Source organism: Dendrobates tinctorius, unplaced genomic scaffold (assembly GCF_039654945.1).
Source record: "Dendrobates tinctorius isolate UK_male_01 unplaced genomic scaffold, ASM3965494v1 ptg000149l, whole genome shotgun sequence".
NCBI lineage: Eukaryota > Metazoa > Chordata > Amphibia > Anura > Dendrobatidae > Dendrobates > Dendrobates tinctorius.
The window spans coordinates 3,842,811-3,870,459 of NW_027361816.1; positions in this window are offsets into that span (position 1 = coordinate 3,842,811).

A 27,649-nucleotide genomic window follows, 5' to 3' on the forward strand; every position below is an offset into this window, starting at 1 on the left:
CTTTGTAGGCCTCATTCCCTTTTCACTAAATAGTAAAATGATGTGCTTCACTAAAAAGCTCTATCTTGGTCTCATTTGTCCATAAGATGCTTTTCTAGAAGTATTTTGGCTTACTCAGGTACATTTTGCCAAACTTCAGTCTAGCTTTTTTATGTTTGTGTGTCAGCAGTGGAGTCTTCCTGAGTCTCCTGCCATAGCATTTTATTTCATTCAAATGTCGATGTATAGCTCACGCTAACACTGATGCACCCTGAGCCTGCAGAACAGGTTGTATTTCTTTTTAACTTGATTGGGGTTGTTAATCCACCATCCACACTATCCTGCATTGCAATCTTTCATCAGTTTTCCTCTGTCGTCCACATCCAGGGAGATTAGCTACAGTGTCATGGTTTGTAAATTTCTTGATTATGTTGTGAACCGTGGACAAAGGCACATCAAGATCTTTGGAGACTTGTAACCTTGAGATTGTTGATACTGTTCAACAATTTTTGTTCTCAAGTTCACAGACAGTTCTCTTCTCCTCTTTCTGTTCTCCATGTTTAGTGTGGCACACACAGACAAACAACGCAAAGATTGAGTGTGGGGATTTTCAAATCACCCACACCTGTTACTTGTCACAGGTGAATTTGAACAAGCATCACATGCTTGAAACAAAATTGTTTACCCACAATTTTGGAAAAGTGGCAACAATTTTGTCCAGCCCATTTTTAGGGGGTTTAGGTAAAATGATTTCCAATTTGCCTTCTTTTCTCTTTTTTTTTGTCTTGTTCCAGTACAAACAAAGAAAATAAGCATGTGTATAAAAAACATTTGTAATTACAAACATTTTCTGAGAGCAATACGTCATTTTCTGGAACAATTTCAAGGGTGCCAACTCTTTCGGCCATGACCGTATAGGCAGTTGCACAATGGGTATTGCCAAGACACGGATGAACTTTGTAGCACTTAATAAGTTGTCTATTAGCACTCTCTGATTCCCTTCTACTGGTGCAATATTGAACCCCTTGACTCCAAAACTAACCTTGACCTTAGCACTATCTCTAACCCCAGTCCTAACCATAACTCCAATTAGGATTAGAAAAAGTATGTAAAATCATTAAATATGATGCAAGTGTTTTGTGTTTTAGGACAACTTCCCTAGTAGATCTCTTCTCTCCTCTCACAGTTACAAGTGGAAGGAGAAAACATAGTGCAGCCTTTTTCATCTCAGTAACTGCCTATGCAGAGTGCAGCATTTGAGATGCGCAAAGCCATCACATCTGCTGGCATGCGGTGCTCTGCATAGGCACTGTTGCCGGCAGGGAACCTGCCATCATTTTGACAGTAGAGGTGAGCCTGGATAATTTTTGCATCCCTATAGAATTTTGAACAGAGGGCAATCGGCCCTGTGCCCCATCTCTCCCTTTATGCCATTGTCTATTGGATCCTGTGAATGTTCTCGATACTCATAAATAATGTAGCCAACCTAGTCTGGACACTCTTCCTCCACGAGCCCCAGCTGCATGGGCTTCTTCTATGGTACATATACCCTCGGTAAGGACTTATCTGGCCCTGAAATTGTCTGATGTAATTAGTCAAAAAATTTGGCTGGGATTTTTAGATAAAATCATTTTTCATGAACTTTTATACAGAATAATAGGGAGTTTTAATAATCTACAAAAGGACTGGCCAGATTTGTTTCTATAAATTATCCGGATTTCCTGTAAAAAAATATCCCCAGGCTTTGTAAGTTAATATTTATTGAACAGCACTACTTAACATGTCAAGTAAAGCGTATGATTATGAACTAGGCAGCATTTCATGATGGAGAATGTAGTCCTGGTCATTTCTGCATGATAAATGTATGCATAATACACCTAGATAACCAGAGAAGGGGATATAGGTCCTGGGAAATCCTTCAGAAGTGCAATAAATGCAATAAAGGGGTGAGAGAGCGGCAAGCGGGAATGGTTACAGCATTTAGTAGAATAACAGAAAGAGGTGTTTCCTATTCCTTTCACAATATCAATTTATTAAAGGAAATCTGTAACCAAGTTTTTGCCACCTAATCTGAATGCAGCATAACATAGGGCCAAACATCCTGACTCTGGCAACCTGTCACTTACTGGGCTGATTGCTGTAGTTTTGATGACCTCATACTGATAAAACAGTGATCAAGTAAACCTGCTGCTAGGTAGTGCTCCTTATTCATAAGTGGGTCGCCCGCACACCCAGGGCAGCGGGGTACCCGGTACCGGGCCGGTGTCAGGGGGAATGTGTCACAGCAGCAGTGACCCGGTCCGTGGCCCTGGGCGCCCAATATCAATGGCGGTGATGTTAATAGTGTTATAGTTTATTTGAATAGCTCGCGACGCCACCCGTGGTGTTTGGCAAGCGAGATGCTAAGCCAACGCTGCATGCAGATCCACTGGGACTGATGGTGTGGTGCAGCCAAGATGGTGTAGCTCCCCACAGGTGGAACAGTAGTCCCAGGGCAGTGTAGGTGCAATGGATGAGGAGAGGTGCAGAATGGTATAGATGCTGTTACCCAGATGTAGCGGTGCTGGAGGGGTTAGCGACGAATGAATGGAGGACACCAGGGCTTGTAGTTTCAACGCTTTACTCACAGTTCTTGGTAACCACTGGTGCCCGCCTCCGTGCTGTGTCCTCCGGGGTAGAGACTCAATCAACCTCCCGGGAAAGTCAGGGTTCTCCTCTCCAAAGATCCGCCAACATGTACCTTTCCTGAACAACTACTCTATTGCGCCTTTTAGTGTGAAGAACTCCAGTACCGTGGTTCCCTGAAGTTCCTCCTGTCAGAGGTTCCTAGAACCTTACTTGTATGACAGACAGCTGTAGCCCGATCAGGGACCTCCTGGATCCCGGCTCTCTATCCTTGTTGCTGTTGTGTCCCAAGTCTTAGATGGGAGTAGTGCATTTACAGCTAACTACTCCACCGGTGTCTGCTGCAGAACCATAAGTGTCCATACAACCTCGGGGACCGGGCCCCGGCCTTGCGCTGAGAACCTATAGGCAGGGTTCCTCTTCCAACCCACAACTCCTCTCTGTTCTCCTATTCCTTCGTTCCACGCTGTTCCTTCTCTCTCTTATGGAAGTTTAGGTTGCAGGTCTACGTCTTTCTCCTTCTCTTCTCTTTCCCGTGCCAGCTGGCTCAGATTACTGAGGCAGCTGCAGCACTCTTTCTAAACTGAACTCAAACTGAACTCAAAACTAACTTCAGAACTGAAATCCTCTTGCCTGACCTCCCGTCAGACTGACCTGTAATTCTAAACCTTCCCACTCTTTTATATGGATCTCCACTCCACCCACCTCCCAGCACATCTCGTGTTATGAAGCAAAGAATCACCAGAGGTGCTCTGCTACCCTCTAAGCATGAGCCGCAATGTGATCAGTGCTGAACTATCCTGTGTGTGGGATGCAGGTGTTGGAGTGTGGAAAGGAGTTCCCAACTTACCTAGTTGGTGGGACACTACACATTAGGAGAAGGTGCAGTACCTCTGTGGCGACTGAGCCTCAGGAGCGCCACATAAGCTCTGTGTAACCCCGCCCCTACCGCTGATTGGAGTGCGCACAGAAAGCTGCCAATCACAGGTGTGGGCGGGGTTATATAGCGCTCAGCATTCAGAGAACTGCTAGCCCTGTAGCAGATAAAACAGTGATTTTATCAAAAGAACAGTAAGCAACTCCGTAAGTGACAAATCGCTGGAATCAGGGTCTCTACCCCTACATAATGCTGGAGTAGCAAAAACCTGGTGACAGATTCCCTTTAAAGAGTTATTCCCAACATTACCATATATTAAATATATTATATATCCGCAGGATAGGTCATAAGTAGAGTTGAGCGATACCGTCCGATACTTCAAAGTATCGGATCGGAATGGATCGGCCGATCTTAAAAAAAAGTATCGGTATCGCCGATTCCGATACCGGAAGTCCCATTCAAGTCTATGGGACTTCCGGTATCGGAATAAGAAAAACCCTATTTTTCCCTTGTACAGCCTCTCTGGGGTCTGTACGGGCCTTTCGGGGGGCTGTGCCGGCCTGCCAGGGGGTCTGTGCAGGCTCCGGTGGTCTGTGCCGGCCTGCCGGGGGGCTGTGCAGGCTCCGGTGGGCTGTGCCGGCCTGCCGGGGGGCTGTGCCGGCCTGCCAGGGGGTCTGTGCAGGCTCTGGTGGTCTGTGCCGGCCTGCCAGGGGGTCTGTGCAGGCTCCGGTGGTCTGTGCCGGCCTGCCGGGGGGCTGTGCCGGCCTGCCGGTGGTCTGTGCAGGCTCCGGTGGGCTGTGCCGGCCTGCCGGGGGGCTGTGCCGGCCTGCCGGGGGGCTGTGCAGGCTTCGGGGGTCTGTGCAGGCATCGTCCGATGGGACTACAAGTCCCATCGGGCGATGCCTGCTACCATGACAGTGATTGACACATTAGCCAATGATGGGACAGTAGTAGTCCCATCATCCGGCTAATGTGTTGAATGTAAAAAAAAAATAAAAAAAAAAATTACATGCTACATACATACAACATGCATGCTACATTCATACTACATACTACATACATACTACATTCATACTACATATATACTACATGCAACGTACATACTACATATATACTACATGCAACATACATACTACATATATACTACATGCTACATACATACTACATATATACTACATGCTACATACATACTACATATATGCTACATACATACTACATATATACTACATGCATGCTACATACATACTGCATGCTACATACATACTACATGCTACATACATACTACATATATGCTACATACATACTACATATATACTACATGCATGCTACATACATACCACATACATACTACATGCATGCTACATGCTACATACATACTACATATATACTACATGCATGCTACATACATACTACATGCTACATACATACTACATATATACTACATGCATGCTACATACATACTACATGCATGCTACATACATACTACATGCTACATACATACTACATATATACTACATGCATGCTACATACATACTACATGCATGCTACATACATACTACATGCTACATACATACCACATATATACTACATATATACTACATCTATGCTACATACATACTACATTCATACTACATGCTACATACATACCACATATATACTACATGCATGCTACATACATACTACATATATACTACATGCATGCTACATACATACTACATATATACTACATGCATGCTACATACAATACATTCATACAATACATACATAGACATACAGTACATATAACATAGAGTAACATACTTACCAATACTTGTCACATTGTTCCCCGAAGCCATTGTCTTTTACGGAATAAATATTAACATAACAAACCACAAAAATACTCACCCACGATCCGAAGCAGTCCACGAGTGTCCCACGACGATCTTGGGTAGAGAACTGCAGCATCAGCTGTTGCTGCCGTTCTCTACGGGCTGCAGGAATCCAATGACGGAAGGTAGGTATCCTTCCGCACTGTATTCCTCCGCCACTTAAAAAAAAAAAAAGTCCCTAGTCTCACTTTATGCCATTGCTGTGTGGGAATTTCCCACGCAGCAATGGCATAAAGTGAGACTAGGGACTTTTTTTTTTTATTCATTTCATTGTGCATTCAGTGCATATATGGGTGTGACCGCCGCTCGACCCTTGTTCACATTCACGCCACTTGGCAAGTGAAAAGGTTTTAAATACTAGAGTAGGGACTGTCCCACAAGGGTTGCCGTGACGTGGCGGGATGGCTTGTACATTATTTTGATCAAAATTATGTTTACTAAATACCCTTATTATTATTACCTTTATGCATTATTTGCAGTATACATTTTTTACTTTTTAGTTCAGGATATTTGTGTTTTTTGCTTTTTGTTTTCTCTGGTTAATGGTCATGTGTTGATATGCACTTACATTGTGCATACACATTAGCTTACTTTTCTCAGTTCAGATTTGTTTTTTATTCATTTCATTGTGCATTCAGTGCATATATGGGTGTGACCGCCCTCTTTCTGAGCTGGGAAAGCCATCCAGTCTGGCCTAAACTGTTACTAGTGGTTCAGCCGCTCGACCCTTGTTCACATTCACGCCACTTGGCAAGTGAAAAGGTTTTAAATACTAGAGTAGGGACTGTCCCACAAGGGTTGCCGTGACGTGGCGGGATGGCTTGTACATTATTTTGATCAAAATTATGTTTACTAAATACCCTTATTATTATTACCTTTATGCATTATTTGCAGTATACATTTTTTACTTTTTAGTTCAGGATATTTGTGTTTTTTGCTTTTTGTTTTTTATGTAGCATGTATGTAGTATGTATGTAGCATGCATGTAGTATGTATGTAGTATATATGTAGTATGTATGTAGCATGTAGTATGTATGTAGTATGTATGTAGTATATATGTAGTATGTATGTAGCATGTAGTATGTATGTAGCATGTAGTATGTATGTAGCATGCATGTAGTAGGTATGTAGCATGCATGTAGTATGTATGTAGCATGCATGTAGTATGTATGTAGCATGCATGTAGTATGTATGTAGTATATATGTAGTATGTATGTAGCATGTAGTATGTATGTAGTATGTATGTAGTATATATGTAGTATGTATGTAGCATGTAGTATGTATGTAGCATGCATGTAGTATGTATGTAGCATGCATGTAGTATGTATGTAGTATATATGTAGTATGTATGTAGCATGTAGTATGTATGTAGCATGCATGTAGTATGTATGTAGTATATATGTAGTATGTATGTAGCATGCATGTAGTATGTATGTAGTATATATGTAGTATGTATGTAGCATGTAGTATGTATGTAGCATGCATGTAGTATATATGTAGTATGTATGTAGCATGTAGTATGTATGTAGCATGCATGTAGTATGTATGTAGTATGTATGTAGCATGTAGTATGTATGTAGCATGCATGTAGTATGTATGTAGCATGCATGTAGTATATATGTAGTATGTATGTAGCATGTAGTATGTATGTAGCATGCATGTAGTATGTATGTAGTATGTATGTAGTATTTTTTTTTTTTTTTTTAACATTTAACACATTAGCCGGATGATGGGACTACTACTGTCCCATCATTGGCTAATGTGTCAATCACTGTCATGGTAGCAGGCATCGCCAGATGGGACTTATAGTCCCATCGGACGATGCTTGCACAGACCCCCGGACATCGGCACAGCCCCCCGGCAGGCCGGTACAGACCCCCACAGGGTGCACAGACCACCGGCAGGCCGGCACAGCCCCCCGGCAGGCCGGTGCAGACCCCCACAGGGTGCACAGACCACCGGCAGGCCGGCACAGCCCCCCGGCAGGCCGGTACAGACCCCGGGCAGTCCACACAGCCCCCCGGCAGGCCGGCACAGCCCCCCGGCAGGCCGGCAGAGACCCCCGGAAGGCCCGAAATGACGGCGCATCATGATGCGCACACACCGCGCATCATGATGACGTCAGGCTGTCAATCAACTTTGAACTTCCAATTCCGATGCCGACTTCCGATATTGAAAAAATATCGGAAGTCGGTATCGGAATTCCGATACAGCAAGTATCGGCCGATACCCGATACTTGCGGTATCGGAATGCTCAACACTAGTCATAAGTTTCTGATCTCTAGTGGTCTGACCTTTGGGACCTCCAGCAAAACTGAGGACGGTGCTTTACAATGCCTTAGCAGAATGGAGCTTTACGACTAGTGTTGAGCGATACCATCCGATACCCTAAAATATCGGATGGTATCGGCCCGATACGAAAAAAGTATCGGGTATCGCCGATTCCGATACCGGAAGTCCCATTCAAGTCTATGGGACTTCCGGTATCGGAATAAGAAAAACCCTTGTACAGCCTCTCGGGGGTGTGTACGGACCTTCCGGGGGTCTGTGCGGGCCTGCCGGGGGTCTGTGCCGACTGCCCGGGGGTCTGTGCGGACTGCCGGGGGTCTGTACCGGCCTGCCGGGGGTCTGTGCCGGCCTGCCGGGGGGCTGTGCCGACTGTCCGGGGGTCTGTACCGACTGTCCGGGGGTCTGTGCAGGCTGCGGGGGGTCTGTGCCGGCCTGTCGGGGGGCTGTGCCGACTGTCCGGGGGTCTGTACCAACTGTCCGGGGGTCTGTGCAGGCTGCGGGGGTCTGTGCAGGATCGTCCGATGGGACTACAAGTCCCATCAGGCGATGCCTGCTACCATGACGGTGATTGACACATTAGCCAATGATGAGACAGTAGTAGTCCCAGCATCCGGCTAATGTGTTGAATGTAAAAAAAAATAAATAAATACATACTACATACATACTACATGCATGCAACATGCATACTACATATATACCACATATATACTACATGCATGCTACATACATACATACTACATATATACCACATGCATGCAACATGCATATATACAACATATATACTACATGCAACATACATACTACATACATACTACATATATACTACATGCATGCAACATACATATATACTACATATACTACATGCAACATGCATACTACATTATATACCACATGCATACTACATATATACCACATGCATGCAACATACATATATACAACATATATACTACATGCATGCAACATGCATACTACATATATACCACATATATACTACATGCATGCAACATACATGTAGTATATATGTGGTATATATGTAGTATGCATGTATGTGGTATATATGTAGTATGTATGTATGTTGCATGCATGTAGTATATATGTAGTATGCATGTTGCATGTAGTATATATGTAGTATATATGCATGTTGCATGCAAATAGTATATATGTGGTATATATGTAGTATGCATGTTGCATGCATGTGGTATATATGTAGTATGCATGTTGCATGCATGTGGTATATATGTAGTTTGTATGTATGTTGCATGCAGGAAGTATATATGTGATATATTTGTAGTATGCATGAATGTAGTATGTATGTTGCATGTAGTATATATGTTGTATATATGTATGTTGCATGCACGTAGAATATATGTTGTATATATGTAGTATGCATGTTGCATGCATGTGGTATATTTGTAGTTTGTATGTATGTTGCATGCAGGAAGTATATATGTGATATATTTGTAGTATGCATGAATGTAGTATGTATGTTGCATGTAGTATATATGTTGTATATATGTATGTTGCATGCACGTAGAATATATGTTGTATATATGTAGTATGCATGTTGCATGCATGTAGTATATATGTTGTATGTTGCATGCATGTAGTATACATGTAGTATGTATGTAGTATGTAATTTGCATGCATGTAGTATATATGTAGTATGCATGTTGCATGCATGTGGTATATATGCAGTATGTATGTAGTATGTATGTTGCATGTAGTATATATTGTATATATGTATGTTGCATGCATGTAGTATATATGTTGTATATATGTAGTATGCATGTTGCATGCATGTAGTATATATGTTGTATATATGTATGTTGCATGCATGTAGTATATATGTAGTATGTATGTTGCATGTAGTATATATGTTGTATATATGTATGTTGCATGCATGTGGTATATATGTAGTATATATGTAGTATGCATGTTGCATGCATGTGGTATATATGTAGTATGCATGTTGCATGTAGTATACAGTATATGTTGCATGCATGTAGTATATATGTGGTATATATGTAGTATGCATGTAGCATGCATGTAGAATCATAGAATCATAGAATCATAGAATCATAGAATCGTAGAGTTGGAAGGGACCTCCTGGGCCATCTGGTCCAACCCCCTGCTCAAAGCAGGATTCGCTAAATCATCCCAGTCAGATGTCTGTCCAGCCTCTGTTTGAAGACTTCCATTGAAGGAGAACTCACCACTTCTCGTGGCAGCCTGTTCCACTCATTGATTACTCTAACTGTCAAAAAGTTTTTTCTAATATCTAATCTGTGTCTCCTCCCATTCAGTTTCATCCCATTGCTTCTAGTCTTTCCTTGTGCAAATGAGAATAAAGTTGATCCTTCTACAATGTGACAGCCCTTTAGATATTTGTAGACAGCTATTAAGTCTCCTCTCAGTCTTCTCTTTTGCAAACTAAACATTCCCAAATCCTGCAACCTTTCCTCATAAGACAGGGTTTGCAGACCGTTCACCATTCTGGTCGCTCTTTTCTGAACTTGCTCCAGTTTGTTGATGTCTTTTTTAAAATGTGGTGCCCAAAACTGGACACAATATTCCAGATGAGGTCTGACCAAAGAGGAGTAGAGGGAAATAATGACTTCACGTGATCTAGACTGTATGCTTCTGTTAATACATCCTAGAATTGCATTTGCCTTTTTTGCTGCTGCATCACACTGTTGACTCATATTCAGTCTGTGATCTATTAGTATACCCAAGTCTTTTTCACATGTGCTGTCACTTAGCCCTATTCCTCCCATTCTATATATGCTTTTTCCATTTTTATTGCCCAGATGTAGTACTTTGCATTTCTCCCTGTTAAAAACCATTCTGTTTGTTGCTGCCCACTTCTCCAGTTTATTTAAATCTTTTTGAATCCTCTCTCTCTCTTCTCTAGTATTAGCTATCCCTCCTAGCTTTGTGTCATCAGCAAATTTAATCAGTTTACCCTCAATGCCTTCATCTAAATCGTTGATAAAGATGTTGAACAATACAGGGCCCAGGACAGAGCCCTGTGGTACCCCACTTGAGACATTCTTCCAACTGGATGTGCAGCCATTTACGACCACTCTTTGGGTCCGATCACTAAGCCAGTTATGAATCCACCTAACAGTTGCCTTGTCCATTCCATACTTAATCATTTTTTCAATAAGGATTGTATGAGAGACTTTGTCAAATGCTTTGCTGAAGTCAAGATATACTATATCTACAGCATTTCCTTGATCCACCCAATCAGTGATACCGTCATAGAAGGAAATTAAGTTAGTCTGACATGACTTATTAGTTACAAACCCATGCTGACTCTGTTTAATCACTTCATTCTTATCCAGGTATTGACATACATGTTGTTTAATAATTTGTTCAAAGATCTTTCCTGGTATAGAAGTCAGACTCACCGGCCTATAGTTACCTGGGTCCACCTTCTTCCCCTTTTTGAAGATAGGAACAACATTTGCTCTTCTCCAGTCTTCTGGCACTTCTCCTGTTCTCCAAGAATTTTCAAAGATTATAGAGAGGGGTTCAAAAATTTCTTCTGCTATCTCCTTCAGTACTCTGGGGTGTAATTCATCTGGACCTGGAGACTTGAATTCATTTAGGCTAGCTAAGTGTTTCCTCACTATCTTTCTGTTTATAGATATCCTGGATTCTTCTATTCCCTTAATAGGACAGTGAATAACAGTTGATGTTACATTTCCTTTCTGAGAGAAAACAGATGCAAAATAGGAATTTAAAAGTTCAGCCTTCTCAACATCCTGTCTTACCATTTCATCATTTTCATCCTGTAAAAATCCTATAGCATCTTTGACTTTTCTTTTACTTTTGACATATCCCCAAAATCCTTTATTATTGCTTTTGACATCTCTTGCAAGCCTCAATTCATTTTCAGCTTTAGATAATCTGATTTGTGCCCTGCAGGTTCTGCAGACAGCATTATATTCTTCTTTAGATATGCCTCCCTCTTTCCATTTTATAAACATTTTTTTCTTCCTTTTTAGCATGTGCTTAAGTTCTGTGTTCATCCATCCTGGTTTCCTTAACTGCTTCCTATTCTTCCCTCTTTTCGAAATTGTTAACAACTGTGCTTTGAGAATTTCATTTTTCAAGATTTCCCATCCTTCCTGGACATTTTTGTCTTTAAGGATATCCAGCCATTGGATCCCTCCAATTCTCTTTCTGAATCCCTTAAAATCTGCCTTTCTGAAATCTAACCTTGACGTCTGAGTCTTCACAGGTCTTCCGCCTCTAGTTATCCAAAATTCTAAAATAGCATGGTCGCTACCTCCTAGGGTCCCAGCCACTTTTACCTCCTCAACCATTTCCTCCCTGTTTATAAGGATTAGATCCAAGGTAGCAGTTCCCCTTGTTTTCTCCCTTACCTTTTGGAAGATAAAGTTGTCAGCAAGAGAGGATAAGAATTTCCTTGACCTGTTAGTTTTGCCTGAGAGAGATTCCCAACAAATGTCTGGATAGTTGAAATCTCCCATGACAACTATGTCATATTTTTTGGAGAACTTGGCCATTTGATGCATAAAGAGTTCATCCATAGCTTCAGCTTGCACAGGCGGCCTGTAGTAAATGCCTACAATGGTGTCCTTTCCATTGTTCTGTCCTTGTATTCTTACCCAAACAGTTTCCACAGAACTCCCAGTCTCTGAAGCTTCAATCTCTGTGCAGATATACGCGTTTCTAACATACAATGCGACACCTCCTCCTCGTTTATCAAGTCTGTTTCTTGCAAATAAGTTGTATCCTTCTAGTCTTGTATTCCAATCATGTGTATTGTCCCACCAAGTTTCAGTGATTCCAATGACATCATATTTCTTTTCCTGTGTTAGTAGTTCCAATTCTCCTTGTTTGTTGCCCATGCTTTGTGCATTAGTATAGAAACATTTTAGTTTGTGATTGGTTTCTCTTTCTCCAATATTTTTATTAATTAGATTCTTTCGTCTTTGTTCTTCCTTTCCACTTCTAATAGCAGAGTTCTCAATAGCATTTGTCAGGTGTATGGCTTTTTCTGGTCTTTTGCTTCCCTTCCCATGTTGTTCTAGTTTAAAGCTCTCCTTACAAGTGTAGCAAGGCGACTTCCAAATACATGCTTACCAGTCTTCGTAAGGTGCACCCCATCTCTAGCAAGTAGTCCATCGTATAAGTAGTTCACTCCGTGATCCAGAAATCCAAATCGTTGCTGACGGCACCATCGACGTAGCCAGTTGTTCACCTGCAGAATCTTATTCCACCTCCTTGTTCCATGGCCATCCACTGGGAGGATGGAAGAGAAGACCACCTGCGCTCCCAGTTCTTTCACTTTCTTACCTAAGTCTTCAAAGTCTCTGCAGATGGTTTCCAGGTCGTTTCTTGCAGTGTCATTTGTCCCCACATGTAGTAGCAGGAATGGGTAGTCATCTGTAGGTCTGAAGAGTCCTGATATCCTGTCAGACACATCTTTAATTTTTGCACCTGGAAGACAGCACATTTCTCTTGAAGTTATATCCGGTCTGCAGATAGCGGCCTCTGTTCCTCTCAACAGGGAATCTCCAATGACCACCACTCTCCGTTTCTTCTTCACAACATTTTTCTTTCTCCATCCAGGAGGACTCTGAAGGCGTACAAGGTTGCTGCTTGTTGGCAAAGTCTTATCCTGATGTATTTCTTCATTGTTTTCCTGCGTGAGAGCCTGGTACTGGTTTCTGAGCAGTATGGGTGCTGACTGCCTCCTGATCCTCCTGCTTCTCTGGGTCACATGTCTCCATTCCTCTGTTTCTTCAGGTGCACTTCGAATTTCTTCTCTTTCTGTAACATGAAGAGATAATTCTGCTCTGTCCAAGAACTCTTCACCTTCCTTAATGATCTTCAACGTAGCTAACCTCTCTTCGAGATTTTGCAACTTTTCCTCCAACAGGGACACAAGCTTGCATTTGTGGCATGTGAAGTTTGGCTTTTCCACTGGTAAGTCTGTGAACATGTAGCAAGAAATGCAGCTCACCAAATGGCTCCTGGCCTCTTCCATCTTGAGATTTCTTAAAAACGATGAAAGATGATCCCAAATCGTTATCGGCGCGCGGTTTTTCCGATTTTCTCTTTTCAGCTGCAACGGCCAAATCCCAGTGATCGTTGAGCTCGCGGAGACTCTTCACTTATCCCAGAAGGCACTGGGAATATGCAAATGATCTCCTCAAGACTCTTCCCCTGGTTTTCCGATTTCCTCTTTTCAGCTGCAACGGCCAAAACCCAGTGATCGTTGAGCTCGCGGAGACTCTTCACTTATCCCAGAAGGCACTGGGAATATGCAAATGATCTCCTCAAGACTCTTCCCCTGTAGTATATATGTTGTATGTATGTTGCATGCATGTAGTATATATGTGGTATATATGTAGTATGCATGTTGCATGCATGTGGTATATATGTAGTATGCATGTAGTATATATGTAGTATGCATGTTGCATGCATGTGGTATATATGTAGTATGCATGTTGCATGTAGTATATATGTATGTTGCATGCATGTACTATATATGTGGTATATATGTAGTATGCATGTTGCATGCATGTAGTATATATTTAGTATGCATGTTGCATACATGTGGTATATATGTAGTATGTATGTATGTAGCATGTATGTAGTATATATGTAGTATGCATGTTGCATGCATGTGGTATATATGTAGTATGTATGTAGTATATATGTAGTATGCATGTTGCATGCATGTAGTATGTATGTAGTATGTATGTAGCATGTATGTAGCATGTAGTATGTATTTTTTTTTTTTACATTCAACACATTAGCCGGATGATGGGACTACTACTGTCCCATCATTGGCTAATGTGTCAGTCACCATCATGGTAGCAGGCATCGCCCGATGGGACTTGTAGTCCCATCGGACGATGCCTGCACAGACCCCTGCAGCCTGCACAGACCCCCGGACAGTCGGCACAGACCACCGGCAGGCCGGTACAGACCCCCGGCAGTCCGCACAGACCCCCGGGCAGTCGGCACAGACCCCCGGGCAGTCGGCACAGACCCCCGGGCAGTCGGCACAGACCCCCGGAAGGCCCGAACTGACGGCGCATCATGATGTGCACAGACCGCGCATCATGATGACGTCATTTCGGCAGCCAATCAGAGCCACAACAGTGGCTCATTGCATTGTGGGAACTTCCGATTCCGATATTGAAAAAATATCAGTACTCGGTATCGGAATTCCGATACAGCGAATATCGGCCGATACCCGATATTTGCAGTATCGGAATGCTCAACACTATTTACGACCCATCTATGGAACTGATGGAGACCACCGAGTAAAGAGCTCAAGTGGGACATACCTGAAGTAGAGGAGGTACAGAAGAGGGCAACCAAGGTTGTGAAAAGGGTTCTCCAGGCATGATATTGATGACCTACCCTCAGAAAAATAATGGACAACCACTAATATAAAAATCTGATGAAAGAAACAACCAGAGAGGGAGGGCACCGCTAAATTGTCAAATAAAGGGGTTCACCAAAAGGCATGTGAATATAGCAATTGTGGACAAAAGAGACAAGAACATGCCTACAAAAATCGGGAACACCCATATCATATAAAAGATAATAACTTTATTTAGCAAAACATGACATGCATGGACTAAAAGCACAATAAAGATTAAAAACACTTAAAAAAACGACACATATAGTGCAATCCAAAAAATGCCTTGAAATAATGGCAAAACCACCTCTCAATTGCTTCCACACAGTACATATTAACAAATTGTAACAGATATAACAGTTATCAAGGCTCTAACAGGACAGCCAATGGTGTGCCTAGAAAGAAAAATGTATTAGATACACAACTATAAATCAAGGGAACAAATACCCAATTATTCACAGCACCATATGTATAGAGTTCTATTGGTCAAAAACAGCTAAAGGATAGACTGCATGACACATATAAGAAGACAATAATAGTCCCCTAAAGTGCATAAAGGTTTAGCCCTGCTCCTAAAGAGTGTCAAAGAAAGAAACCAAAGCACTCAAACCCTTGGTAAGAAAGCAGACAATGCATATCATAGAGAGCCATGAAAGCTGCGTGGAGGGAAGAGAGAGGTGGGGGAAACACCCCACGCGTATCGCCACGCCAGATGTGGCTTCCTCAGGAGGATATGACTATTTCCCCTGAGGAAGCCACATCTGGTGTGGCGATACGCTAATATCTTGATGTCAGTATTCTGAAGTAAGGTTATTACAACCTCAATTCCAAAAAAAGTTGGGACAAAGTGTAAAATGTAAAAAAAACAAGAATTTTAAGATTTGGAAATTGTAAGAGAATGGTCAGCCATAATATACTGAGCGGCCATGATTGTCTCTAGCAGCCATTTTGTTGAAAGTTAGAGAAGATTCAACTTTTACAAAAGAGCTGATAAAATGTACTAAATGAGGATGGAAAATGAGATCATGTCTCCTAGCAACCTCAGCCGATGTGCGTAGAGGAAGATTGGATCAATCAATAGGGTCACAGGTCACTAAATATATGGTCAGTATGCTTATACGTGATAGTGTGGTAGCGAAGAGTAGAGTAGTTAAAATGTCAGGATGTAAGAATTTAGGGACCTAGACTGGAGACAATGATAAGATTTTAAGACAGTAGCCATAGATACCAATGACTTATGGGTTTTAGTGTTGCTTGGAGAAATGTTAATTAATATCTTTGTATTATGTCATTATATTCTCTGTTCTAAACCACGTTTCTGTAGATTACATGAAAACGCCTTAGAATTATAATGTTAACGCCCTCTGCGGCAAAATGCAGCTTTCTTTGTTCTGGTAATGTATAAGAAGCCCCTGTTACTGTCGATCGGGGCCATTCCATCGCCATCATGCCACTGTGCCTCACCATGGCCAGGGCACAGAGCCTTATCATTGCCAGACTTCCTAGCGAATCTCTGCCTGTCTGTATTCCTGTTTTTGCCCGCATATTCCAACTCCTCTGTTATTCTGTATCTGTTTTGCCGTGTATCTCCGAATAAACCTTCAACCTCAGCTTGATAAGAGATCGTCTGTGGAACTTCTTCCCGACTCTTCCAGCTCTCAATAGAACTTTTTCTTACAAGTGGCGATTGCCAGCCAGGAGGAGCGGCTCCGGAGAGCTGCCTCCAGAAGAACCACCGGAAGAAGCCGCAGATGAGGGCTTGGAGGTGGGAAGAGAAAAAAAAAGAAGAAAGTGTGGCCATACGTTACACCGGTCAAAGGAAGCCAGCCTGAAGGAGAACCTCTCGTGATCGCTCTGAAACCGCCTGCCCGATTTTTTTATAATAAAACCACGGACAAAGAAAAAGACTATAAAAAGATGAGTAACTAAGAAGAAGCTATCTACAAGGACGTGAGAATTTGTTGTGCCGGGTAGCAAGAAGCTTTAAAAGGGCGTGGGGAGACGCTTGGCAAGCGTAACGAGTGAGGCTGGAATCACGGCTGCACCTCTTTTGATATCTGGTCGACCCCAAACAGCTGCAGCGAGGTCTTCCATCTGAGAGGTGTGAGTATCTAACTTTGCTTAAATTGCATTTGTTGATGCTAGAACAGAGTAAAATTCATCCTTGTAGACCACTGTAAATATGGAGTGGTTACGGAAGCAGGCAGAGAAATATGCTAGCACACCCCAGCTGGAGGGGGTTAATGTGGAAACCACGTGGTTAAATTGTATGCGTTGGTTTACCACCGAGAACAGGGAACTGGATAGAAAGAATTCACTAGGTTAAGCTAATAGCCAAGTAGTGGCTTTGTGTAAGACAGTCATAACCTTTGATCAGGCTCTTGATAAACAGCTTACACAACAATTTGTTAACATGATCACCCGGGGTGGGGCAGCGTATAGGGAGAGATCATAAAAGCTGAGCGAGATGCTGGAGCTAGCACGGAAGCACAGAGAGGAGGGGTGCGAGCAGCAGCAGCAGCTGAGAGCAGTTATGTCACAGATGGACACTACAGCTTCGAGACACAGTGCTGATGTAAATACAGTTGTAGACTGGAGAAGAGAGTTAGGAGAATGAGTGAAGTAGTACATAACAAGATATAGTGTCCCAACAGCTCCAGCTTATGCAGACACAGTTGAGGAAAGATATATTGTCCTGACAGCTCCAGCACATGCAGACCCTAGGTTAGGTGTGATGCTGCTTCAACCCCGAGAGAAAAAAAAAAAATCCCAGGCCAAATGTTCCTGGTCCATCTTAAATTTATTAAAAAAATGTTGCCTAATTGGGAGGAAAGTAAGTGAGTGTTTTGCTAGGACGATGCAGTCCGAGGTGAAGGGTGATGAGTCCAATGTTTTTGCGTACCATTCACCTTGGGGTGTATCTGTTGATTCAGGGAGGCCAGGAGTTCCGGGGGGGTATGCGCAGCTGCCGAGAATGGGCAGGTCCCGTTCGGCAGAGCCCCCACGGGATCCCATGAGAGGTCCTCCCTTGTGTTATTTTTTGAGGACAGTTGGGACACTTTAAACGTTTTTGTCCCAACTTTGTGCCAGGACTATACCCCGAGGACCCCGGGAGCCATTTAACTCCCAACATCCCAGGGAGTTCTCTAGACCACCTTTCGGAGTTAGACCTCCGTATCCAGCAGTGAATGACCCTAGGCAGTATCAGCAGTACAACGGTCTTCAAATGGTTAACCCAGTCTCACCTTCTGCTCCTGCTCCCTCCCCAATAGCTTTCACTCATCCGCGCCCGGAGGTCCATGCTATTCAGGGAGGGGTCACTCCTCCTGTCCCTATGCTCCGCTGATCACGGAGCTACGGGAACATGAGGACCGGACCCTGACTAAGGATCTCTTTGGGGCAGAGGTGGCAGCTGTTGGACGGAAGCCGTGCCCAGATGGGGATGATGGATTTTTCAGGCTTCCCACGGCAGGTAACACTGATTGATGGAGTGCTCCCCCTGTTCCCCTTACCCTCCTTGCCCCCCTTTCCCTGGGCAGGGACGGTAGACCTTATGTCAGAGGGAGAATAGAGGGGCTACCTTGGGAAGACATCCTCATCGATACCGGAGCCTCAGTTTCAATAACACGACACAAATTGCAGTCACCCCCTGGACTGCCTGAGACTACCATTTTGGGTAGAATTTGGGAGGCTCCTGTATTCAAGCAGTAAAAAGTCGTCCAGTAAACCTGAGATTTCAGGACACAGGGGGATCGAAGCAAAGGGGTCTTCGATGCGCTTTTTGGGTAAACCCACAGTTATGGTACACTATTTTGGGAACTGATGTTTTGGGAGCAATGGGAATTGTTGTTGATTTATGTAACAAAGTCTTGTGGCGGAACAAAGAAGCCACTATCTGTTCTGTAATTGTCCCTGTGGAGGAGGAGGAGGAGAGTCATAAATTACCCATTGCTAGTTTCAGAGTATGTACTGGTGAAAATGTTGAAAATGCTGACAATGATGCTTTAAAGAATGAATTGAAGCAAAAGTTCCCTGAATTGTGGATCTTAAAGAAAACTGATTGTGGGTTAATGCAAACTCAGGTTAAAATTGATGGTGAAAAACTGCCACCTTTCCAGCGTCAGTACCGTATTCCGGAGGACGCAATCCCTTACATAAGGGTAGCAGTCAGTGAATTGGAGAAACAAGGTGTTGTTGAGAAAGGTAATTCTCCATGTAACAGTCCTATTCTACCTGTAAAAAAGGAAGATGGCAGTTTTCGAATGGTAGTAGACCTGAGACTTGTAAATAAGTACACTCCCTCAGCTGCTCACCTTGTTGCATCTGTCCCTGAAGTTATGTCGCAGCTGAGGAGTGATTGTAAGGTATTTTCTTTGGATATTGCAAATGGCTTTTTCTCAGTACCCCTAACACCTGAATCTGCCCTCCGCTTCGCATTCACTTTTGAGAATGTGCAATACTTGTTCACGCGGCTGCCCATGGGATTTCACAGTTCTCCTGTGTATTTCCATCAGGAATTGGCTCAGATGTTAGAATCCCTTTTTTACGGAGACAAAGTCTTACAGTATGGGGATGATTTATTGATTCAAACTGTCGATGAATGTGAACACAGAGAAACCCTTGAAAATGTTTGTCAGGCTTTACAAGAGGCAGGACTCAAAATGAGTCTAGATAAAGTACAATTAATGAAATCAGAGGTTAAATTTCTGGGTGTGTCTGTCTCAGCAGAAGGAAAGAAGCCCATGCATGATAGGGTTAAAGCTATTCAGGCTGTCCCCATACCAACTAATATTACTGAACTCAGAAAATTTTTGGGTCTTATTAATTTTTCCAGAGAATTCATTGAAGATTTTGCTTATTTGGCTAAACCACTGTATGATTTATTCAAAAATGCTGATGATGACTTTACCCCTGTAACTGTAGAAGGAGCAGCCTTACAGGCTTTTGAGGGATTGAAGCGCGCCCTTACGGCAGCTGCTGCATTAGTTAATCCTGACCCTTCCCAGCCTTTTTACATTCAGACTCACACTGGGGATATCTCTATTTCTTCAGTGCTCCTACAAAAATGGCCCAAAGAAAGCCCAGAAGTGTCTAGTCAGTTGTATGCCCTAGGTTACTACTGTAGGTTGCTTACCCCCGTGGAAAAAGGATTCACTCAGTGCATGAAGCACCTACTGGGCGTGCACTGGACTATGAATCAAGTGAGACATATAGTGGGATTTGCTCCTTTAATTTTACATACCCCGCATGTCACCTTAAAAACTTTGCTGAAGGGAAAAGCTTCAGGTATTAATTCACAGAGAATGGCCCAATGGATCATTGATTTTGAGACTAGAGACTTACAAGTCGAAGTGGGTGAGAAATATCACTTAGCCCAGATGATGCGGTATGCAGGAAAAAGTCACGATTGTCAAATTGAACAGGCTAATGTTACTCCCTCTCCCTTCCGAGCAGACTTTCAAGAGGGAATCCCCTGTGCCTATATTGATGGAGCTCGCTATTGGCATGAGGGGCATTACGTCACAGGCTTCGCTGTGTGGTTTCCAGCTAAGCCATTGCTGCTGCAGTATAAACTCCCTGGTCATGTCTCTGCTCAAAGAGCTGAGTTGGAAGCAGCTCTACAGGTCATTCTCGTGTGTCCAGAGCCAATGAATATCTTCAGTGATAGCGCATATGTCGTGTCGTCACTCACTCTATATCTTAATGTATGGGCCCTTAGGGGGATGGTTGATTCTCAGAACAAGACCTTGCAGCATGCAGACATTCTAACACAAATTGAGCAACGGGGTAAAGAATTCCCAAAATTATGGTCCTTCTGTAAAATCAAAGGACACCAGAGGTTGATTCCTGACCCCCACATCCTTGGCAATGCATATGTAGATCACGCGGCCAAGGAGGCTGCACTCACAGGCGATGACAAATATCCTCAAGAAGTCATCGCTGCAGTCACTGAGAAACCCCAAGAGCCCCACCTTGTCTTTTCTCCTCTGCAAGATCTCATAAAGGCACAGGAGAAGGAGGGTGACTCATCCCTGTTCAATTCCCTTGAGTCCCTGCCCATTGAAGGGGACGGGCTAGTGCTTTACATCCCGACTACAATGATTAAGTCTTGGCTCAAATTTTCAAGCTACAAAGTTGTTAAAATGGTTCATATCAATCAGTGTAGACTTCTTAATTATTTTACTGAAATTTCTGGTAAGGACTGATACTCCACTCTTTTTTTCTATTTCCTCCAGGTCAGCTGAGGATTTTCATATTTGACTCCTGGGACCATGAACCTATTGGATGATCAGGAGAAGTTTTCACACTATACAGTGGGACTCTGATAGTGTGAGAGGGGGAGAAGATCAGGAAAATCCAGAAGACAAAGAATGAGAAGAAAAAGACCAAAAGACTTGACTATTGTGCAACTTATTTTTTTTGGGACTATTTGAATTATTTTTTTATTATGTGTTTGTTCTATTTTTAGGGACTTTTGCCTTACACACACACGTGCATAAAGTGCTGAATTACCTCCATATTCTTATTTTCAGTAATTCACCCATGAATATTACAGTCCTGTATGTTGTACTCTGGATAGAGTACAAGAGGGGGACTTGTAAGAGAATGGTCAGCCATAATATACTGAGCGGCCATGATTGTCTCTAGCAGCCATTTTGTTGAAAGTTAGAGAAGATTCAACTTTTACAAAAGAGCTGATAAAATGTACTAAATGAGGATGGAAAATGAGATCATGTCTCCTAGCAACCTCAGCCGATGTGCGTAGAGGAAGATTGGATCAATCAATAGGGTCACAGGTCACCAAATATATGGTCAGTATGCTTATACGTGATAGTGTGGTAGCGAAGTGTAGAGTAGTTAAAATGTCAGGATGTAAGAATTTAGGGACCTAGACTGGAGACAATGATAAGATTTTAAGACAGTAGCCATAGATACCAATGACTTATGGGTTTTAGTGTTGCTTGGAGAAATGTTAATTAATATCTTTGTAATATGTCATTATATTCTCTGTTCTAAACCACGTTTCTGTAGATTACATGAAAACGCCTTAGAATTATAATGTTAACGCCCTCTGCGGCAAAATGCAGCTTTCTTTGTTCTGGTAATGTATAAGAAGCCCCTGTTACTGTCGATCGGGGCCATTCCATCGCCATCATGCCACTGTGCCTCACCATGGCCAGGGCACAGAGCCTTATCATCGCCAGACTTCCTAGCGAATCTCTGCCTGTCTGTATTCCTGTTTTTGCCCGCATATTCCAACTACTCTGTTATTCTGTATCTGTTTTGCCGTGTATCTCCGAATAAACCTTCAACCTCAGCTTGATAAGAGATCGTCTGTGGAACTTCTTCCCGACTCTTCCAGCTCTCAATAGAACTTTTTCTTACAGAAATCTCTTAGGGTAGGTGCCCATGATCCGGAACTGGGGCCAATTCATCAAAGGTTCTACGCCAGGAAAGTGGCGTAAAATCTTTTAAAGTGCACCTGTCACCTGTTTTGCCCGCTATAAGATGCGGCCACTGCCTTTTAGGGCTTATCTACAGTATTCTATAATGCTGTAGATAAGTTTTATTATACTCACCTGGGAGGGCAGTCCGGTCCGATGGGTGTCACAGGTCCGGGTTCGGCACCTCCCATCCCATCGCTGCCCTCCTGCTTGTTTCATCGCTCCCCAGCATCGCGCTCCTGCCCAGACGTACTTCTCTGCCCTTTTGCCAATGCAGTACTTTGCTCTGCCCTCAACAGGACAGAGAAGTACACCTGCGCAGGAGCGCAATGCCGGGGAGTGATGAAGCAAGCAGGAGGGAAGCGTCGCAAGAAGATGGGAGGTGCCGTACCCGACCTGCCCCCCCAGGTGAGTATAATATAGCTTATTTTTCTTATCTTTCAGGTCGGACCAGGGGCTTATCTACAGCATTATAGAATACTGTAGATAAGCCCTGAAAGGCAGTGGTCGCATCTTATAGTGAGAAAAACAGGTGACAGGTTAAGAGTCGCAAAATGTTTGTGCCTGGGGTTTTCAGTCCAGTGGGCGGTCCTATCAGTGATTGACAGCTATTTCTGTATAAGAGTGCATGCAGTCATAGCTGTCAGTCACAGATATGACCGCCCACTGGACTGAAAACCCCAGAAAGAGCAGAGGATTAAATGATGAAATCACAGATTGCTCTGAATCTTTTCTAATAAAAGTATATATCAATCTGCTCAGCTCCCCCCGCTTTATAATATGGTGTCAGCAGATAGGACGGCATTTTCATGGTGACAGGTTCCCTTTAACAGTTTAGAGGAAACAATGGTTCCTCTTTGAACGGTGCAGTGGTCGTGCGCTGCTCTATTTGTTATTGCGATAAAATTTTGTCTGTCTGCAGTGACCACAAGAGGGCGCAGGCGGCATATGATTTATACATTCAAAGCACCACTCCAGCGCTTTTTTTTTATTTGCGCGCTGGAGTGGTGCTACTAATCTAAGTTCCCTGACCCTATTATCATACTTACAAGCTGATGCTTTCAGCTGTTCCCGGCGTCGCTTCGGTCCGCGTCACCATCTTGAGACCACAAACTTCTGACTGTAAGTCAGAGGTAGCGGTCATAAGCTATCAGTGCAAATCTATGAGACCCCCGTTCTGGCTCTCACAGACTTACACTAAGTTGTGACTTCCAATCTCACCAGCAAACACTTGAGCGACTTCTTTGGTCATAACCTGCTTTAGACCGATCAGAGCGGCCCCTGGAACAGCTGAAGACAGCAACTGGTGAGTATAAGACTAGGGGCAGGGACCTTAGATTAGTAGCACCACTCCAGCTGTAAAATAGAAAAAAGTTTAGCTTGAAGTCAATAAAAGCACAATATAGAGGGGCTACTGGGCTCCTTATACCTTTTTTACAGCAGCTCAATGTGATTTTTTAGATCAGGTATTTTACGTGCAGACATGAAATGTCTCATATAACAGGAGAACAATTCATTGTGTGAGTGGATGACATAGGTCTGAGCTTTTATACCATTGTAATAACATATGTACACATACCCACCATGTTATATAAAGTTTAAAGTTCCAGTTTAGTCACTTGGGTGCACGATTGTGTGTTGTAATTGTAGTGCTCTGCGTCTTAACCACCACAAAAGGGTTAAATATGTACTGTTTTGTATGTGTTTTGTGAGCAATGGGAGTTATGCTTTCTCTGCTAGAGACCACAACACACACACACACAACTTACCTCACTCCCTTACTTGTCCGAAGCTTAGAGCTATGCTGACACACCCTAACTGGGAGGGGGAGGAGTTAAGAGTTGTTTTCAGTGGAGAAGAAGGTGGAGGAAGATGGAGAACCTTCTGGAAGCCATGACATGTGCTCCCTCCAGGAGTAAAGCTAAGAAGAATCAGGGAGTCAGCACCTTGGCCATCCATGCTTTCAGAGCAAGGTGGTAAGCTGAGAGACCGTGTGAGTTTATACAACCAACAGCAGAGTGTTTTCCCCAGGAAGACTGCAGAAAACTAGGATCAGTGAAGGATTGTGCAAGAAGGAACTTGAGATTCACACAGGATCCAAGCTACAAGTTGCCAGAGGAGGAATACACAGTGAGTAATAGCTATACTGGAAGTTCTAGACTCTGGAAAGCTTTGGTCCCAGAAGGGATTAGAATAGCAGGAAGCTTACACCGAGTCACAGCAGAGTGAAGGATAACTCCAATTTTGCAAAGCAGACTGTAACCTGGTGAGAGTTGTAATATTTCCTCTGAACTGCACCTGAACTACAGTAAATGATAAAGTGACTTTCCTTGTCTACTGCCTTATTACTCCGTGCCTTCTACTTCCATCACAATCTCTGGGGGTCATGTTGTGAGTTCATTCTCACCAGTTGTGAGTTCCCCTTCTGGACTCCTTCTGGTGGTGACGGGAGGTGGTGCGGCTGGTTTGATCGGTGGAGATCTGCCACCTGAGAATGAGGATGATGATTGGATCTCAGGATTCTCAGGTTGGATTTAAGACAGCCGATGCCCTATTCAGTTGCTGGTGATTCCTTCTGGCTTGTCAGCTCTTGGTTTTCAGCTCTGTTCCAGTCATCTAAAGCTAAGTTTTTCTGCTAATGTTCACACTTGATTTTGTTGGTCTATTCAGTTTTTTGTATGGTCTGCCAGCCCCGGCTGGGGGCTGAGCTGAATTTCCACTCTTATTTATCAGTATTTTGCCAATTGGCTTTTTGTCCCTTACTAGTTCGGTCTCTTTTTGCTCTGTCTCAGAAAGAGCGCCCCTTTAACACATACCACAACTCATCATGCTCCGATACGGCAGAGAAATAGCGGTATAGTACAATGAAAAATACTTCACTTTTTACATCTCATGACGAGGCCCATCTATTTCTCCATACAGAATCATTGGTCCCATATAATGTTTGAAACAGTATATGATGCGCTCCACATAATGCTACAGTATATGTTGGTCCCCATGGATGAAGCTCCACTGTCTTATGGGCCCAAATAATGCTCCAAACATAATGGGCCCCATTTCTAATGCTCTAGTGTATAATGGGCCCTGTAAATGCTGCTCCAGTGTCTGATGTCCACCTTTGGAATGTTCCAGTGTATGGTGGGCCCCATCTATCATTCTCCAGAGTATAGTGCTCCCCAAAAATTGCTGTCCCAACATTGAAAACAAATAAGTCTCCTCGCTAGGGAATCCCTGTACTAGTCTGGACTCCTCGTCGTCCCCATCTTCCATCTCACTGCACAGTATTTCAACCTTGCAAGTGCTGTGACCCTGAGCAAGCAGGGGGGGGCCCACTCGTTGGCGACGGCACTGGCACAGGGCCCCTGATAGTACGGTGGTGTGTCTGATGGCGGGTGGGCCGAACCTGCACTTTCATCTGCAGCTTCCTCTTTGTCACCGTGTAAGATGGAACTGTATATGGGAAGGGTAACCTGAGTTTCATCAGGGTCAGATTCAGGCCGGGTAGCGTGCGAGGGGAATGTAGTGGTCTGGGTCAATGTACCAGCAGATTCATCGAGCAGTGGCTGGGCATCAGTGCACTTGTGTCGCCCCCAGGAGTACGGTCGCCACAGTGGCCTTACCTTCCTCCTAGGGAGTGTGATGTCATGCTTGGGAGCAACGAAGGATCTCTCTAGCAGGTTAACTGATTGGGCGGTGTTTTTCCCACGAGTCATGACCCTCCAAACAGCCTTCATTAAGGCAAAGTGTTTGTTTTACATGGGCAGTATGGTTGCAAAGCTGAACCTTAAAGGAATGTCCAGAAGGGCACCACCAGGAGTGGAGCCTACGGCGTAATTTGACTCAACACGGGCAACCTCAACCATGCCAGCTACAGAACAGATGCACACATTGCAAGCTTAATTCCGTTAACGAACGAGACTCCGTCATGCCCCACGGTCCGAGTCCGGCTTACTAGAGGGACACGTGAGGCTCTGGCACATGAGATTGGCCAATAACTGGTGTGTCATGCCCTTACATGTCCGTGGCTGCATGTGCGCTACACTGAAAAGGCCAGCGTTTGTCGCTTACAGGTGCAGATAACCTGCTGAACAACGTTAGTGATGGGGATCACTGATTACAATTATTACTCGCGAACGATGATTTCCCAGTAAGTGCAGGTCAACCGCAGTTCCGGAATTAGGCCTAACCGTCATTCCTGAAAAAATGAAAAACTTACGTGTGCAAACCACAGGTGCTGTAGCTTGCTTAACAGCTCGCCAGCCGTTCTCACGCCCAGTATGGATTACACGTGATTGCACAAAGGTGAGAAAGGGTACCGTATCCCCGGATAACATGTATGGATAGCATACACATTCAAAAGATATGTCTATACATCAGGAGGCAGGCTCAGACGGTGTTAGGCCCAGTATGGCTTGCAAGTGATTGCACAAAGGTGAGAAAGGGTACCGTATCCCCGGATAACATGTATGGATAGCGTACACATTCAAAATATATGTCTATACATCAGGAGGCAGGCTCAGACGGTGTTAGGCCCAGTATAGCTTGCACGTGATTGCACAAAGGTGAGAAAGGGTACTGTATCCCCGGATAACATGTATGGATAGCGTACACATTCAAAAGATATGTCTATACATCAGGAGGCAGGCTCAGACGGTGTTAGGCCCAGTATGGCTTGCAAGTGATTGCACAAAGGTGAGAAAGGGTACCGTATCCCCGGATAACATGTATGGATAGCGTACACATTCAAAATATATGTCTATACATCAGGAGGCAGGCTCAGATGGTGTTAGGCCCAGTATAGCTTGCACGTGATTGCACAAAGGTGAGAAAGGGTACCGTATCCCCGGATAACATGTATGGATAGCGTACACATTCAAAAGATATGTCTATACATCAGGAGGCAGGCTCAGACGGTGTTAGGCCCAGTATGGCTTGCAAGTGATTGCACAAAGGTGAGAAAGGGTACCATATCCCCGGATAACATGTATGGATAGCGTACACATTCAAAATATATGTCTATACATCAGGAGGCAGGCTCAGACGGTGTTAGGCCCAGTATAGCTTGCACGTGATTGCACAAAGGTGAGAAAGCGTACCGTATCCCCGGATAACATGTATGGATAGCGTACACATTCAAAAGATATGTCTATACATC